Here is a 16,946-nt window from a genome sequence, read left to right as displayed (position 1 = left end):
CATTATTATCAGCTTCCTCACTATATCGTGTTACAATAAGAAAGTATTATTAAGAGTTAGGACCTGCTAAATCACCGTGTTATAGCAGAGTTTGGTTACATCCTTCTTCTTTATAAAAAGGACACCAAAATGACAATTGCCTTATCAGGTTTCTCACTATATCGGGGTACAATAGCAAAACTCATCAAGAGATGGGACCGGCTCAATCACCTTGTTATAGCAGGGCTTGGTATTATCCATCTTCTGTATAACAAGGACCCCAAAATGACAATAGCCTTATTATCAGGTTTCTCACTATATCGGGGTGCGATAGCAAGGAATCATCAAGAGTTCGGATTTGCGAAATCACCTTGTTATAGCAGAGATTGGTTACATCCTTCTTCTCTATAACAAGGACCCCAAAATGACAATTGCCTTACCAGGCTTCTCACTATATCAGGGTACAATAACAAAAAATATCAAGAGTTGGGACACTGCAAAATCGCCTTGTTAAAGAGGGTTTCTGTTATATCCCACCTCTTTATAGCGAGGTTCCGCTAAACTAGGAAAGATGCACTAAAACAAACATTGTATGCATCGGTCAACATTTTGTTGCAAATACAGTGGACTCCCGTTATAACGAAGTCCCCGGGACCAGCAGATTTCTTTCGTTATATCGAATTTTCGCTTTAACACAAGAAATAAACAGTAAAAGAACATAGAGTCGATAATTTTGCGACCCGGATTTTTGTTTCGTTGTAAACGGAATGTCTTTATAACCGTGTTCGTTATAACAGGGGTGCACTGTAGTTATGACACTGATGCAGATGGCGATGGTTAGTCACTTCCCCCCCCCCCCCCCCATATACACAGAAAAGGCTCGTTGAATAAACACTCACACATACACACACATACACACACACATACACACACAGGGGAAGATACTTTAAAATGAAGCTATCAATGTTACGTCATAGCAGAGCAGTCATCATTTAAGCCTCTCGGGTCCATTATACATTGAAATACCATTGGCCCATCATGTGACGTACAGTCGCCCGTGGTAGGAAGGGAGTGCACAGACCTCGCTAACAAAAAGCACGAGGGACCTCAAACGTCAATGTACAGTGTTGTCATTGTTGTTGTAGAACCATCGCTATTTTAATGTCCAACGTTTCCCTCTACCTATCGATATTATCTTCACGAAAGAGTCATTAAGAAAGCAAACACGGTGCATGCATGTGGTGGCGAGGGTTTAAGGGTACTGTATTCGTGTTCAAGTTCTAACGTTATCAATATCTGATTATTATGTACAAAGCTTAGAAAATGAAATTTCCATTACCAAGGTTCGCTATTCATTGCCGGAGCTCTAAAAATGTCCTCAAGCACGAATTCGTTCAGATCCGCACAATCTCTTCGCCACACAAGAGACCTTTAGCCATACAAAGAGGTTCACAGAAAGGTAGGTGATTGACTAGGTGAACCACAGAGTATAACCCCTCGAGAGAGAGTCTGCATTTCATTGGTACTTTACAGAACGACGCCATCAGTTTAGATCATATCGTGTGGCCAGTAATCCCCCAAATCTCTTTTCCCTATCAGAGCAAACCCACGATTGTTTGGAGCTCTAAACATTAACATCAGCTTTAAGATCTACGGGTTAAATGGGGAGGGAACCTTCCTCACCTTTCTACTGTAATTACTGCCCCCTCTTTGATAATCTAATCAACTGGTGATTCAAAAAGCTTTCTGCGGATTTCGAAGTGAGCTGTTGGTGAAGAAAATGGCACCAGAAAATTATGAAATATATCGCCTCTCAATGGATTTATCCAAAGCAATTTACCTTTCTTGCAGCAGGTCTTAAGCAGTCAAGGAAGAGATATTACCACACTCTAAGACTGATACGAATTGTATCCTAAACGCTAAATCTCTTTACATCATCTCGTGGATTAACATGATACATTTGCAGAGTGAAAGATCGATATCGAAACCTTTCCTGTAATTGCATACTTACAAATGGATTTCAATCACATTATTCATCCAGAGAGATTATGTCGTGTGAACGATTCTAAGCATAATACCAGTTACTCAAAACGCTTAAAAAAATCTTCGGTCGAAAAGACAGCGAACTCTGCCAAGGACAGACATACAGGGCAAGTCAACAGAAAATTGTCACTGGTCTGTGTCCACGCCTTTAAATACAGATTAACTTTATCACGACCACTGCCACTTAATCTATTTCCAAAACCATTTAAAGGACAAGTTCACCTTCATAGACATGTGGGTTGAGTGAATGCACCAATATTAGTAGAACACATCAGTGAGAGTTTGAGGAAAATTGGACAATCCGTTCAAAAGTTATGAATTTTTGAAGTTTCTGCTCAGTCACGGCTGGATGAGAAGACTACTATAGCTTGTGATGTCACATGTGTACAACGATGTAAAGAAAGAATAAGGAAAATTCAACATATTTTCACTTTTCTCGCATAACAAAAGAACATTCGACTTCTCTCTTTCAGAAGGCAGGGGGAATAATATTACCCTTAACATACGTCAGTAACAAGTCGAAGAAATGTGCACTTTATTCAAAAAGTAAAGTTTTGTGAAATTCTCCTTTTACTTTCCTTATATCGTTGTACGCATGTGACATCATACACTGTAGTAGTCTTCTTATCCAGCAGTGACTGCGCAGATACTTTAAAAGTCCATAACTTTTGAACGGATTGTCGGATTTTCGCCAAACTCTCACTAATGTGTTCTACTAATATTGATGCATTCATTCAACCCACATGTATATGAAAGATGGACTTGTCCTTTAATGTCAAGAAACTGAGAGGGTTAATAGCGAGTGTGCATCGGTTTCACCCTTCTGTGCTAATGAGTCGAATAAGCACAAATTCCACACACATACATGTACATATGGATCATAGAGGAAATAAACGTGGCACACCGATGACTAACAATATTAAAAACGTCAAGGGGAACAGAAAGTCAAGGACACCTACACAATGTTGTTCATTTAACAGGCGATAACTGATCGTAGAGGGCATCTGTTTTTTTTTTTTTTTTTTATCATCATGACCCTGATATATATCGCAATGATTTCGTAAATCCCCTCCCCTCCCCCCACCCACAAAAAAAAATAATAATAATAATAATCGTAGGAATAGAACTGAAAATACAAAATACAAAAAATACAAAATAAACAGAAGTGGTTTGTCCACAACGGTGATTCTTAAAACTATAATGCCCAACTCTCCCTCCAGTACAACAACAATCTCTTGTTAAAGGTTGAATCAGGGCCCTTCCGACAATACAGGAGGTACCGTACGTGTATTGCCTGCAGGTTTCAATAAAATGACCAACACTATTCCGATCAAACGCTAAGCCTCCATTCGGCTGGCTATACCCTCTTTGTATTGCACATATATGCACATAATTAAATTTATTCATTAACAACAATAAAATCGAGTGTGTTGTTCATATAAGATTCTAAGTTTGATAGAGCTTGTGTAAATACATAATGGGCAGTTCCGGCGTTGCGAACATATTATTATTTCAGATATATATATATATATATATATATATATTGCAACTTCAAAACCTCCTTATGATAACACAACTTCATCTTTTATATTCTGATTTTATCAAATGGAATCATAAACAAATGACCCTAACTCACAGACTTTGAAAAGTTTCAACACACTTAAGCGCATTATGTTGTAAATTATTGCATAATTTGCCCTTTTACAGACATGATATTTTTGGACATTATTTTTTACATGCATTTTCATTGATTAATAAGTCTGTGAAATATTCATCAACTTATTAAACTTTCATCGAGTGCAACGGCCATACAATACTGTCATTCTTGACACTTCTGGACCCAATATCGAAGAACCAATATTGAAGAACCTTACCCTTTTCTCCCCTGCCCTTCAAAGCACTGTTAACCATACCACAGCGCGCGCGCGCGCGCACAGACACACACACACAAAGTTGAAAATCTGTTGTTTTGTCGCTAAAAGTTTTGTTTACCATTGGGAGCAGTGATTTAACAAATGTTCGAGTTATCACATTTGATGCATGTGTAGGTCAGTTGTATCACAAAACATCCTACCATATAAGAATTTCGCAATAAAGCCTGAAATACAAGGAGATATCACTATTTTTTGTCAATAAACAATAAGCAGTGATAAGTGCAGTCGGTTTATTTTAGAAACAATTTTATTTCAACTATTGCTAAAATTTTATATATTCAGCAATACCAAACATTGATTATACTGATAAACATTTTTACATTGGTTGTTTCTATCCCTAACTAACATTTTAGATTATTTTGAAGCACTAAAGCTGGGTTTTTGTTTCATCTGCAAATGGTAAATAATGCCTTTAACTATATAGTGAAGGATTAGAATTAGGCTTGATCTTTGACCCTTGATAGTCCTCATCAGTTTCTGCCCTATTCTCATTGAAAAGTCAAGCAGAGGAACGTTCGAGTTATAGCTCAAGAGAAAAATTTGGGAATAGGACATTGACCCTCCACCCCTTAAAGGCATAATTTACCATTTGCAGATGAAACAAAAACTTAGCATTAGTGCTTTTTAAAACAGTTTTGATATGTGAGTTATAAAGATAGAAACAGCCACTGTAAAAATTTGAATCCGTTTAATCGTTGTTAAGTACTGTTAAATACACAGAATGTGAACAATAGTTATAATAAAAATGTTTTCAGACTAAACAGTCTACGTTTATGGAGAAAAATACTGATATCTCCTTATATTTCAGGCTTTGTTGCGAAAATTTTATAAGGTAAGTGATGTTTTGTGATACAACAGACCTACACATATGCATCAAATGTGATATCTTGAATTTTTTTTTTAATCACTTCTCCCAAAGGTAAACAGGACCTTTAACTTATCAACCGAAAACCTAGTTAGATGTTTAACCAGTTAAACACTTTCCTAGTGAAAGTGTTGAAAGTTATTAAAAGTCTTCTACAAGTGTTGCAAAAAGTATTTTACAGCTATAAAAACATTTAATAAAAAAGAATAGGCCAGAAAAAAAATAAGACGATGTTTGCAATGACTAGACACCACAAATTTCCTGCTTCGGAGAGCAGTTATTTACCACAGATTTGACTTATCCCGCCCAAAGTCCTAGCGCTATATAACGAAAGCGATGAAAACACCTGCGCTTTTGATTTATCCCCGGCAGCTTGTCATATTTTCATTCCATTACACAAAATAGTTCGGGGCTATTGCTATTTTACTGTGCGATTTGCCGCTATAAGAGAGAACAATATTTTGCATGCCCTCAATTTGTTTTTGTTTCTGTTGGGTGATATTTTCATTTACTTCGCCGTATCATTCCAATGGATGCTACTGTAACTTGCAGAGTGTATAATGTGAAAGTTTTAGACCCATAGCTTGGTTTGCAACGGCATACTTTCGTGTAACTGTTCCAAACTTTCCTACCACACACACACACACACACACACACACACACACACACTGCTATTTCCCTTATGGAAAGATACTGAAAACGACAGGTTCTCCATACTTAAAGGACAAGTTCACCTTCATAAACATAAGGATTGAGAAAATGCAACAATATTAGTAGAACACATCAGTGAAAGTTTGAGGAAAATTGGACAATCGATGCAAAAGTTATAAATTTTTTAAATTTTTGTGTGGGAACCGCTGGATGAGGAGACTAACACAGCTTGTGAGTCATATGCGTACAACAGTATAAAGGAAATGTAAAAGAAAATTCAACATATTTTCACTTTTTTCGCATAATCAAAGAGCACTTGACTTGCCTCTTTCTAAAGGCAGGGGGAATAATATTACCCATAACATTTGTCGGTAACGAGTCAGGGGAATGTGTACTTTTTTCAAAAGATGGAATTTTGTGAAATTCTCTTTATATTTTCCTTATATTGTTGTACGCATGTGACATCGTACACTGCAGTAGTCTCCTCATCCAGCGGTTACTGCACAAAAACTTCAAAAAATCATAACTTTTGAACGGATTGTCCGATTTTCCTCAAACTTTCACTGATGTGTTCTACTAATATTGCTACATTCTCTCAATCCTTATGTTTATGAAGGTGAACTTGTCCTTTAATAATGGTACAACGCACAGAACAAATTGCGTTGGTTTCTATATACACGTCTTCCATCATGTCCATACTACAACACGCCACTGACTTGTGAAACACACACATACACACACACATACACACAAATCTTATGTTACATTAGCTTGTATATTCTGGTGTCACGTACAGTCCATAAGTTCATAATTATGAACTATTAAACAATATTTTCTTACAGCATATCAGAGAATACTTCTAATACTAATACTAATACTAATACTAATACTAATACTAATACTAATAGTACTAATATTAATAATTCTAATACTTTTAATACTTCGCATTAGTGTTCCTCTTTATGTATTCGTTGGCTTATCTGTTTATAATCTGTACGCAAGTTTGTTTTATTTTCTTTTATCAACTTGAGTGTCCGCCAATCCAACATGCAGTCCTCTATATCTCTCCTTCTCCCCCCCCCCTCTCTCTCTCTACACACACACATACATACGCATCCAGACAAATAGATAAATATATAGATACTGTAGATGGATATATAGATAGATAGATAGAGAGATGCTGTAGATATATAGATAGATAGATAGATAGATAGATAGATAGATAGATAGATAGATAGAGAGAGAGAGATACTGTAGATATATAGATAGATAGATACTGTACATATATATATATATATAGAGAGAGAGAGAGAGAGAGAGATACTGTAGATAGATAGATAGATAGATAGATAAATAGATTGATTGATTGATAGATAGATAGATAGATAGATAGATAGATAGATAGATAGAAAGACAGATAGATAGAGAGAGAGAAAAAAAAAGAAAGATATATTACTGTTAAAACTTGGTTCTCTTTGCCTTGCGTTTCCCAACTAAGTTGCCCCCTTTCAGTCCCACCTTCCCTTCCCGTCCAACCTCACAGAGTTCGTACCCTCCTCGTATTTACAATAACATTAGGCAAACTTCCACCTGTTGAAAAGAATGCCATTACTTCGGCACACATTACTCAGGACTCTAGAGCTCTTTTCCACCAATGTATCAATTTCTTCCGACTTTTCTTTCCCATACATTCTGTCCCTTCCCCCTCCGCCCCCCCCCCCCCCCCGGACGTTTTATTTGTGATCAATCTGCTGCTATTGACACAGAACCGACTGCGTTTTGTTGGGAAGTGATAACGCATATATTTGCCAGAACCCTTTCTCGAGGACTGAAGTCGGACAAGCAGTTTTACCGCACAACCGACACCCGATGGCAGAGACGCCCTGGGTCACCCGCAAAGTGCAGGTGACCCACTTCTCACCGCTGGCAATCTTCTTCTTGACCTTTGACCCCAAAGGAAGAGGACAGCTTAACCGATAGGGGGAGGAGGCTTCGGAGCCCCTTTTCTCCCGCTCGCATTGAGGAGCGCATGATGGCACAAAAGCGACATTAAATAGTAGCTGCATTCTTTTGCGAAGCTACTTGGGGTTCTGAAACAGCCATACGAACATCTGATGACTAGTAACCGATCAGTGGGAATCAGTGGGAATGCTGAGGGATGATTGTTCCAATCCTTGTGGGATTCATTTAAGAGTACATTATATATCTACTGTTGTGTGAAAATTATTTGCTTCAGAACGGTCTCATATTCAAGTAATGTGCAGATTAATGCCCCGTCACTGACCAGGCACGCTAACCTGGAAACATTAAACTGCACATTACTTGAATATGAGACCATTCTGAAGCAAATAATTTTCACACAACAATAGATATATAATGTACTCTTAAATGAATCCCACAAGGATTGGAACAATCATCCTCCAGCATTCCCACTGATTCCCACTGATCGGTTACTAGCCATCCCCTTTAACCCTTCCGGGGCTGCATACATGACTACCACGTGCAACAGTGATACAATTTGAGACTTTCAGCCGCGAAAGGGTTAGCCGAGGTATTTAGCGGACACATGCTTAATTATAGGGTAGATGACCGAAGTTTCCTTCTTCTTCTCCTCCTTCTCCATAATGTTCTCCTTCTTTGTCTTTCTTTCGCTGAAAAAAAAAAACAGTTGCATCAAACGCTCAAGAAAAATAGAGAGAAAATCAAGAAACGATTTTTTTTTCTCTCCCTCCGACAGACTACGACTTCGATGTGACATCGAAAAACATTCTTCAGTACACAAGTAGACTTTCGTCGGAAAGAAAACAGACTCTCCTCCGTAACAAAGTTACACTCTTGACACAAAAAGCGCATTTTGTGTTCTTGCATTGTTGCTGGGTGTGTTTGTTTGTTTGTTTGTTCGTTTGTTTGTTTTTCAAACTGTTAACTAGTGATTCCACTGGTCCCAAGGAATTTGTTATAAGGAGGGCCTATTGCAATAATTATTTTGCTATCAGCACATTTCTATTGATTTTGAAGGCTTGTCACATGGAAATAGTATTAGAAAGCCCATTTTCATTATCATCCGCAATTTTGTGTCTTCACTGTGACAACTGTGAAAACTGTCGTCCAAATTTTCTCCGAAGAAATTGTCGCTATGGCGACTGGTATGCCTCCGCCATAAATCATGATTCTCCTAATAGATCTATAGTGTATCTTGACAATGTGTGATGATAGTTTCACATTATTGGCAAAATATGAGAATGACTTGTTTGTCACAAATGTGTTGAATGTTCACTTTCCTTGAACTAGGTTTAACTGGATGAATAGCTAGATTTCTAAGAGACCATGTATTTAGAGATTTGAGGACTTTCACTTGACTTTTGACCCTTTTATAAGTTTATGCATTAAGTAATTGTCGAGGTATGGAGAAAAAAGTGTAATTTCTGAATCTCTATTGGGTAATGCATGTATACACCAACTTTCAAAAAAAAAAATCCTGCGGGCATTGCATAAATATGAGGAAAAAGGTGAATCTTTGAAGAGTTGACCTCGATCTTTTACCCCTGACCTTTGACCCCTTGGCCCCGAAATTCCCTATATAATCACTGCCAGTCATTACATGCCTATGTAGTATGTTCCATGAAGATACCTTCGATTTCGAGATATGGAGGAAAAAGAGAAATTTTAACATTTTCACTTGACCTTTGACCCCTTGACCCAAAACTCTAACAGAGAATCTTTATTTGGTACAACATGTACAGTATACACTAAGTTTCAAAAAAATACCTTAAGTCATCACATAGATATGGGGGAATAGTGAAATTTTGAGCATTTGACCTTGACCTTTGACCTTGAGCATCTGCACCCAAAAGTTGATAGGCACAACTTCAGCCCCTTATACATATACATGCCAAGTTTTATTAGGATACCTCAAACGGTTTATTAGTTACACTGTCCACAAAATTGATTACGGACGGACGGACGGGAGGACGGACAACCCGAAAACACAATGCCTCCGGCACCACTTCGTGCCGGAGGAATAAAAAAGCATTAAAAGAGCCATTTAAAGCCTTACAATTGTGGCGAGTGGTTTGTGCGGCACGGAGACGAACGCAACACGCTGCCTCTCCCCATTCTGTATCAAATGTGACACCGAATGAGAACAGCGCTGGCTCAATGGGTCAGCGAACACACACTGGTCTAGTCTAAATATCACCTTACCCAAAATGGCTGTCCGAGCCACGAGAGCTTCCGAAGGGATCCGAATGGACGCACACTCACAGTGCGCATGCGCATGAAGAGAGGCCAAAAGAGTCAAGCGTCTTCTGGCCTCTCTCCTCCAATCACCGCAGCTCGCGGGCACAATGTTTGTGTATGATGCGTACACACACACACACACACGTGTCTCAATGGCAGCATTGTCCCACACGTTTATGGATAGCACTGCAGATTTCGTTCGTTCGGAGGAGTTACGCAATAACATACCATAGGGGTGACGATCGTCCGACTTTAATGTCCGAGCACGCAAGAAATGACCAAGGTCGAAATTGGTGCGTAGCACTGTTTTGATATTTTTTTTTTTAAAAGCGAGGATTTGAATAATTGTTATACAACAGTTTCGTCTATCATGATTGTGATAACTCAAGAAAAGCAATGTTTTTACGTTTTACCCTGGGAAATTCCAAACAATATTGTAGATTGAATTGACGGCATGAAGACTTATGTTTAACTCACAGCTTTAGTCTAGGACTTCTTCAAAAGTAGGACATGATGCTTAATCCACAGCTTAGTCTAGGACTTCATCAAGGCTAGTACATGTTAAATCCTGAACATGTCTATAGAACTTTTTAAAAAGTAGGACACGATGTTTAACTTACAGCTTAGTCTAGGACTTCTTCAAGACTAGGACATGTTTAATCCAGAACTTAGTCTAGAACTTCTTCAAAATTAGGACATGATGTTTAACTCACAGTTTAGTCTAGGACTTCTTCAAGACTAGGACATGTTTAATCCAGAACTTAGTCTAGAACTTCTTCAAAAGTTGGACATGATGTTTAAGTCACAGTTTAGTCTAGAACTTCTTCAAGACTAGGACATGTTTAATCCAGAATTTAGTCTAGAACTTCTTCAAAATTAGGACATGATGTTAACTCACAGTTTAGTCTAGGACTTCTTCAAGACTAGGACATGTCGAATCCAGAACTTAGTCTGGAACTTCTTCAAAGGCAGGAGATAATGTTTAATCCACAGCTTAGTCTAGAACTTCTTCAAGACTTCTTTGAGACTTCTTTAAGAATCAATAAAAAGAGGGCCAACGAGATTTCACATTGCACTTTTCTAAATCAGAAGTGACGATTTCTAATATTTCGTTTAGTCCGCTTTTGTTGTCGATGCAAATTCTTTCACCATTCACCACTCCAATAACATTTCCCATTTTATGTCGTCGTGGGGGGCGATATTGGTTCAACTTGTGTATTATGTATTACTATAGGCATTCTTTTTTTAACACATCATTGTGAGCAATTGGGTAATTTGCTAGTTATTGTTTTGATCAAGACTTTGAACTTTTGAGGAGGAATACTGAACAATATGAATTCGAGTCACTGACACCGTCAGTTGTAGTTTTATAAAAAACTAGATATATCGCTACGGCGACTGATATGCCTCCGCCATAATGCATGGTTCTCCTAATAGGTCTATAGTACAATGTCTTGACAATGTGTGATGACAGTTTCACACAATTGGCAAAATACAATGTATTAAATTCAAAACCAATTTTCATCGAATAAACTTTTGATACCCCCTTAGAACTGCATGCTCTTTGACATCTCATAGAGTAGTTTCTGAATATCTCGCAAAATGTTAAAAGCTAAATCTTCACCTCGACCAGAACTGTACACACCCTTTAAAATGACAGGTTTGACACAAATGTGCTGAATGTTCACTTTCCTAGAACTAGGTTCAATTGGATGAATGATTAAAATGTCAGAGTGCAGGTATTTGGGGAACTGATGATTTTTACTTGACTTTTGACCCTTTTATAAGTTTATGCATTGAGTAATTTTCAAGGTATTGAGAAAAAGTATAATTTCAGTATCAAATGGGAAAATAGCATTATCTAAAAATGACCTTTGACCTTACAGTTCCAAAGAGAATCACTGTTAGGTTGAACATGCATAAATATGTAAGTTTCATGATGATACCTTGAGTTACTTTTGAGATATGGAGGAAAAAGTGCAATTCAGCACTTTCATTTGACCTTTGACCTTTGACCTTTTGGCAAGAAACTTCCCACAGAATATATATTGGGTAATACATGTATACATCAAGTTAAAAAAAAAAAAAAAACCTTCAGGCATTGCATAAATATAAGGAAAGTAGTGATATTTTGAGGAGTTGACCTTGACCTTTGATCCCTGACCTTTGAACCATGACCCCCAACTTCCCTAGATAATCACTGCCCATTAGAACAAGCATATATACTAAGTTCCACGAAGATACCTTGAACCATTTGCGAGATATGGAGAAAAACATGAATTTTCAACCTTTTTCACAAAATAACCTGTGACCTTTGACCTTTGACCCCGTGACCCTAAAATCCAAACAAAGTATTTTCCCCCAGGATATACCCTCATACCAAGTTTGATGTAAAACCACCACACGGTTCTTGAGATATTGACAAAAACAAAACGGGACGGAAGTACGTACGGACGGACAGACGGACGGACGGACGGACGGACGGACGGACGGACGGACGGACGGACGTACGTACGTACGGACGACCCGAAAACATAATGCCTCCGGCCACTTCGTTGGCGGAGGCATAAAAAATAATTAAAGAAAGTGTGAGCAACACGCGCGCGCGTGTGCGTTTGTACAAATTCAGTTGTGGGGATATGCAACTTCTTATCATTTACTTTGTGAAAGATAGAAACAGACGACAAAACAAACATTTTGTTTGTTTTGTCTTCATGATGGGAGTCTGCAGGTATATGACCAACTGCTGGAAGATGCAAGCACGGTAGCAGATGGAATAGAATGACTTTATTGTGGCTTTTTAAAATCTGAATACTACAAAAACTTATCATTATTCTTTTTCTTTTGCCATAAGAACCAAAAATATCTGCGTCTGCTTTTGTCCCTTTCCCACAGGAAAAAATATCCAACATTTAACAGGTGTCTCGATCGAACTAGTATACCACATTATCTTTTCCAAACGGAAGTGTGCTAGGAATCGAACTTTTCGTTTTAATTTGCCGTGTCATTTCCACAGGCAAGTGATCTCGGCAACACGTCAGCGGTTCTTAGAGACATTGGGACCGACAGAGTAACGTGTCGGAAAGCTGAAGATGCACTGAGGGCATCTTTTGTGTTTACTTTGGTAAGGTAATGTTACCACCAATATATGCTTGAAACATTCGCTGTGGTTATCATACCGCATGCCGCCTATAGATAATGATCAACGTGTATTCCAAGACGCAGCTCCTTTTGAAAAATATTGAGTGCAGTGGATTTTCGAAAACGGTCCCGCACTCTTGGCGAAAAAAAACTAAACAAAACAAAAACAAAACAAACAAGCACACACACACACACACACAAAAACACATGCACACACACAAGTTCTCTCTCTCCATCTCTTTCTCTGTCTTTCTGCTCATGCGTAGATTGTTATTTTGAACCGGCTTCGATCAGCCGTGGGGCACTAACCACGCAGGAAATGAAGACCTCTTTCACTGCGTGGATCCCCTCCCCCCCCCCCCCCCATATTGCTTTGTGGCACAGCAAAGAGAGAAGGGCTAATGTAGGTAGGGGGGCATGTGGCAACTTTTCGCCTCAACCTGCCGAAATCATGATAACATTATAGAGCGGATAATAGGATTAAATGAAATGAAAAAAGGATTTGCCATATTGCCAATTTCTCACTGCAAACACAGAAAAAGCCCACGAGGAGTTTCCCTTTTTTCCCCTTTTCACTTAACCCTTCCAAGTCTTACCGACACCACACTCACGCCAAAGTTCTTAAAGAAACGCTTTAGCAAAATTATATAGACTTCACAGACTTAACCAACGTGCAGGAGTTGTGGTTTAGTGACTTCCGACAGATTTGACGCGGCTTCAACTCAGATCTCTGCATCATATAGCAAGGCCTCAATTCGTGGCAGAGTTTTCTCCAAAAAGTTGAGAAAGGGCATCGCCGCTTGACGCAGATGATTAATAATTATTCAATAATTTGTACCTAACAATGATTTTAGGTTGTTTTCCGTTGTCTGTTTGTTTGTTTGTTTATCTGGTTGGTTGGTTGGCTGTTTTTGTTGTTTATTTTTGTTTTGTTTTGTTTTGTTTTGGGGTTTTTTTGGGGGGGAGGGGGCGGCACTGCAATAAGTTGTCACTTATAGACTTAAAGAGGATGGCTAGTAACTGATCAGTGGGAATCAGTGGGAATGCTGGGGGATGATTGTTCCAATCCTTGTGGGATTCATTTAAGAGTCCATTATCTATTGTTGTGTGAAAAATTATTTGCTTCAGAACGGCTTCATATTCAAATAAGTTCAATGCCCCGTCACTGTACAGGCATGCTAACCCGGAAACATTAAACTGCACATTACTTGAATATGAGACCATTCTGAAGCAAATAATTTTCACACAACAATAGATATATAATGTACTCTTAAATGAATCCCACAAGGATTGGAACAATTATCCCCAGCATTCCCACTGATTCCCACTGATCAGTTACTAGCCATCCCCTTTAAACGACAGATGCGCTCGCTCGAATGGCGCGTATATGAAGTGCAATTCCACGTCGTGTTAAAGTTGGCCTTCAATTATAAAAAGAAAATAGCATAAAAACCGGAGACAGAGAGTTATAGAAGTTCTATCAAATCTACGCTAAAATAATGGAGAGTCACAATTTTTTTCTTTCAACGCAACAGTGATATCAATGGCAACTGCATAATATGCGAATTCGGTGAAGTGATGATGTAATCACCTCGCGTGTCTCCCTCTGACCTAGACGAAATCTTCGCGGGAGTTCAATTTCGCCAAAGCCGACCTCGCAAAAGTCGGTGAATTTGGTAAGTGGAAGAAAATTCTACCCCGCGATGAATGTAAACATGTGTTTATCCTATAGTGTATAAGTCCAAGTTTCACATTTTAAATCGAAAGTGTTAATCAGGTCCATTTGGATGCGACTTTAATAGACAAGGTTGACTCCATGAAACATGACGTCACTAAGAAAAACTTAGTGATAACCTTGTTATAATAAACTTGTAATAAAATAACGTTAATGTTTTTTGTTTTGTTTGTGTGTTTGTTATTTTTCTTTTGTTATTGTTGGGTTTATTTTTTTTTTTGATAGGGCTGTAACTTCTGTGTTATCAACTAAAACCACGACTTTTATGATATCGAGTGCGTAAAGCCTTCAGAGTTTTGCAAGTGGATGACATTATTACCTCATTAAGTCTGCAGACTTGGCCGCGACCAAGATTACTATTCGGTGGCATCATCTAAAATTGAATAAGTCTATAACTTTCTTATTTTTCAAATTGATAAAATCCTTTCATCGAGTTGTTTTTATTGCAACTGATTGACAAATTGTCCTACATTCATCGACGAAAATAAGTACTGAATTGATCAGTGTCGTATAGTAGTATTTATTTACGTCGATGTTATAGGGCAATTTGTCAATCGGTTGCAATAAAAGTACAAGCACTACATTGATCAGTGTTTTAGCAATGCTCGTTACGTCGATGTAGGGCAATTTATCAGTTTCTTATTTTCAGACCATTTTTGTACCCGATACAATCATGTATAATTTGCAAAATTACGCCAACTTATTTCGGGACAATAATAATAACACATTACATTTGTAATGCGCTTAATACAATGTTTCTAAGCGCAAGGGGAATTAATGAAATTTAGACATTTATCATGTTTATATTTCGATCTTGGTCTTTCATCTCCAAACTTGTAGAAATGTTTTTCCTATACATAATCTGAGACTTTCTTTTCATTCATAGTATTGTCTAAAGTTTGATAAAATTGAGATCACCACATCCTTGCGCCTTTTGAATAGTGACAGTTTTGCGCTTATGTACCACTACACAATACTTTTTGCACGAACACCAGAACTACAACAGTCAACCTCAGCTGTGGTCTTTGATCTTCGATGATCACTTTTCTTACAAATTCAACTAATTCATTAACAAGTCATTAATTTTGGTTCCCGTGTGGTACGTTTTATCAGATTGTCTATTTGATAGAAATCTTTAGGTTAATGGAATACACAGTGAAACCCGCAGACACGCGCATACAGACCGCCAAAACGATTTGCCAAAAATATAATTTCTAAAGTCATTACCATTCTGTTAATACAGCTACATACATGCCACCACTGATCAGGTAAGAGAGAGGGTGATATTGACCGAAACAGTCAAGTTCCTGTCTTTGACCTCAAGCTTTGAACATTGGTCTCCAATAGACTTTAAAAGAAAAATGAATTTATGCATTGAGTTGTTCCTGTTTATACTGATAAACTTCAAGGTAAGAAGAAATTACGCAGACAATTTCTGGAGACGGCCACAATTACATTAAAGCAAGTTAGCCGATTGCAAACGCAGTGTAACACTTTTATGTTAGAAACTGGGGCAAATCTTTCCTTATTTTTTTGACGGGAAGCAAACATTAAAAACTTTGGGCGATATGAGAGGAAAATTACACATGGCGGTATCAGGTGACCCTTTCTTAGCCAATCAGAATCTGATTAGGATACATGTCCCATTTCAAATAATCAACAAAGTGGGACAAGCATTTGTACCCTTGATATTCAATCCCTTCACGAACAGGACAAATAGGAAATAATTCTTGAAGGAAATGTTGAGAAACGGGATCCTTGCTTTCTATCCCTTGCGCAGATCAGTTACACCAAAAATGCCTAACACGATTATTCATGATATTCCCTCACTGTATACATTTCATGAAACTTTAAAGCGCAAATCCACTTCATTCAAGTTGGCGATCGCAACTAGAATAACATAAAATGAACGCAAATCCGGCAAATACTTGAATAAATCATTGGGAGAGGTTAAGTGATTTCAAAATTAACATGTCAAAGAACAATGCTAATGTGTCGCAGTCATGTAATAATTCCAATCGAGTGAGGCAATGGCATGATAATTTCAAAACAATCTAAAAGTGTTCAAACGTGAGCTTATGAAGACATACGCGTCAACAGATTTGCTCGACAATTCGGTAGCAACAACCCCTGCCATCTTCACTAGTTAACGTTGTACGGATTAAGTTATAGCGAAGGAAACAGAATATTCATATTAATTTAATTCTAAAAAGAGGAGATTACATGCCTTTTAAGTGAAGGTCAAAGGATGCAACAAATATTACTGTTTCCTTAAAAACAAAAAACATGTGCAACTTCAAATCTGATGGGACATCAAAATTCCGACGACTTTCTCATTTTATGTCTGACAGTAACGAAA

General features: G+C 38.0%; 1 pseudogene; it reads right to left on the bottom strand.

Moving 5' to 3' along the window:
- LOC139744411 (uncharacterized) overlaps positions 1-16,946 on the bottom strand; it is a 44,206-nt pseudogene that overhangs the window by 699 nt on the left and 26,561 nt on the right.

The sequence above is a fragment of the Diadema antillarum genome, unplaced genomic scaffold (genome assembly GCF_040938485.1).
Source record: "Diadema antillarum isolate AM-2024a unplaced genomic scaffold, OU_Dant_1.0 seq00001171_RagTag, whole genome shotgun sequence".
Classification (NCBI taxonomy): Eukaryota; Metazoa; Echinodermata; class Echinoidea; order Diadematoida; family Diadematidae; genus Diadema; species Diadema antillarum.
The sequence above is the reverse complement of the archived record's forward strand: the minus strand, read 5'-3'. Positions and strand labels throughout refer to the sequence as shown.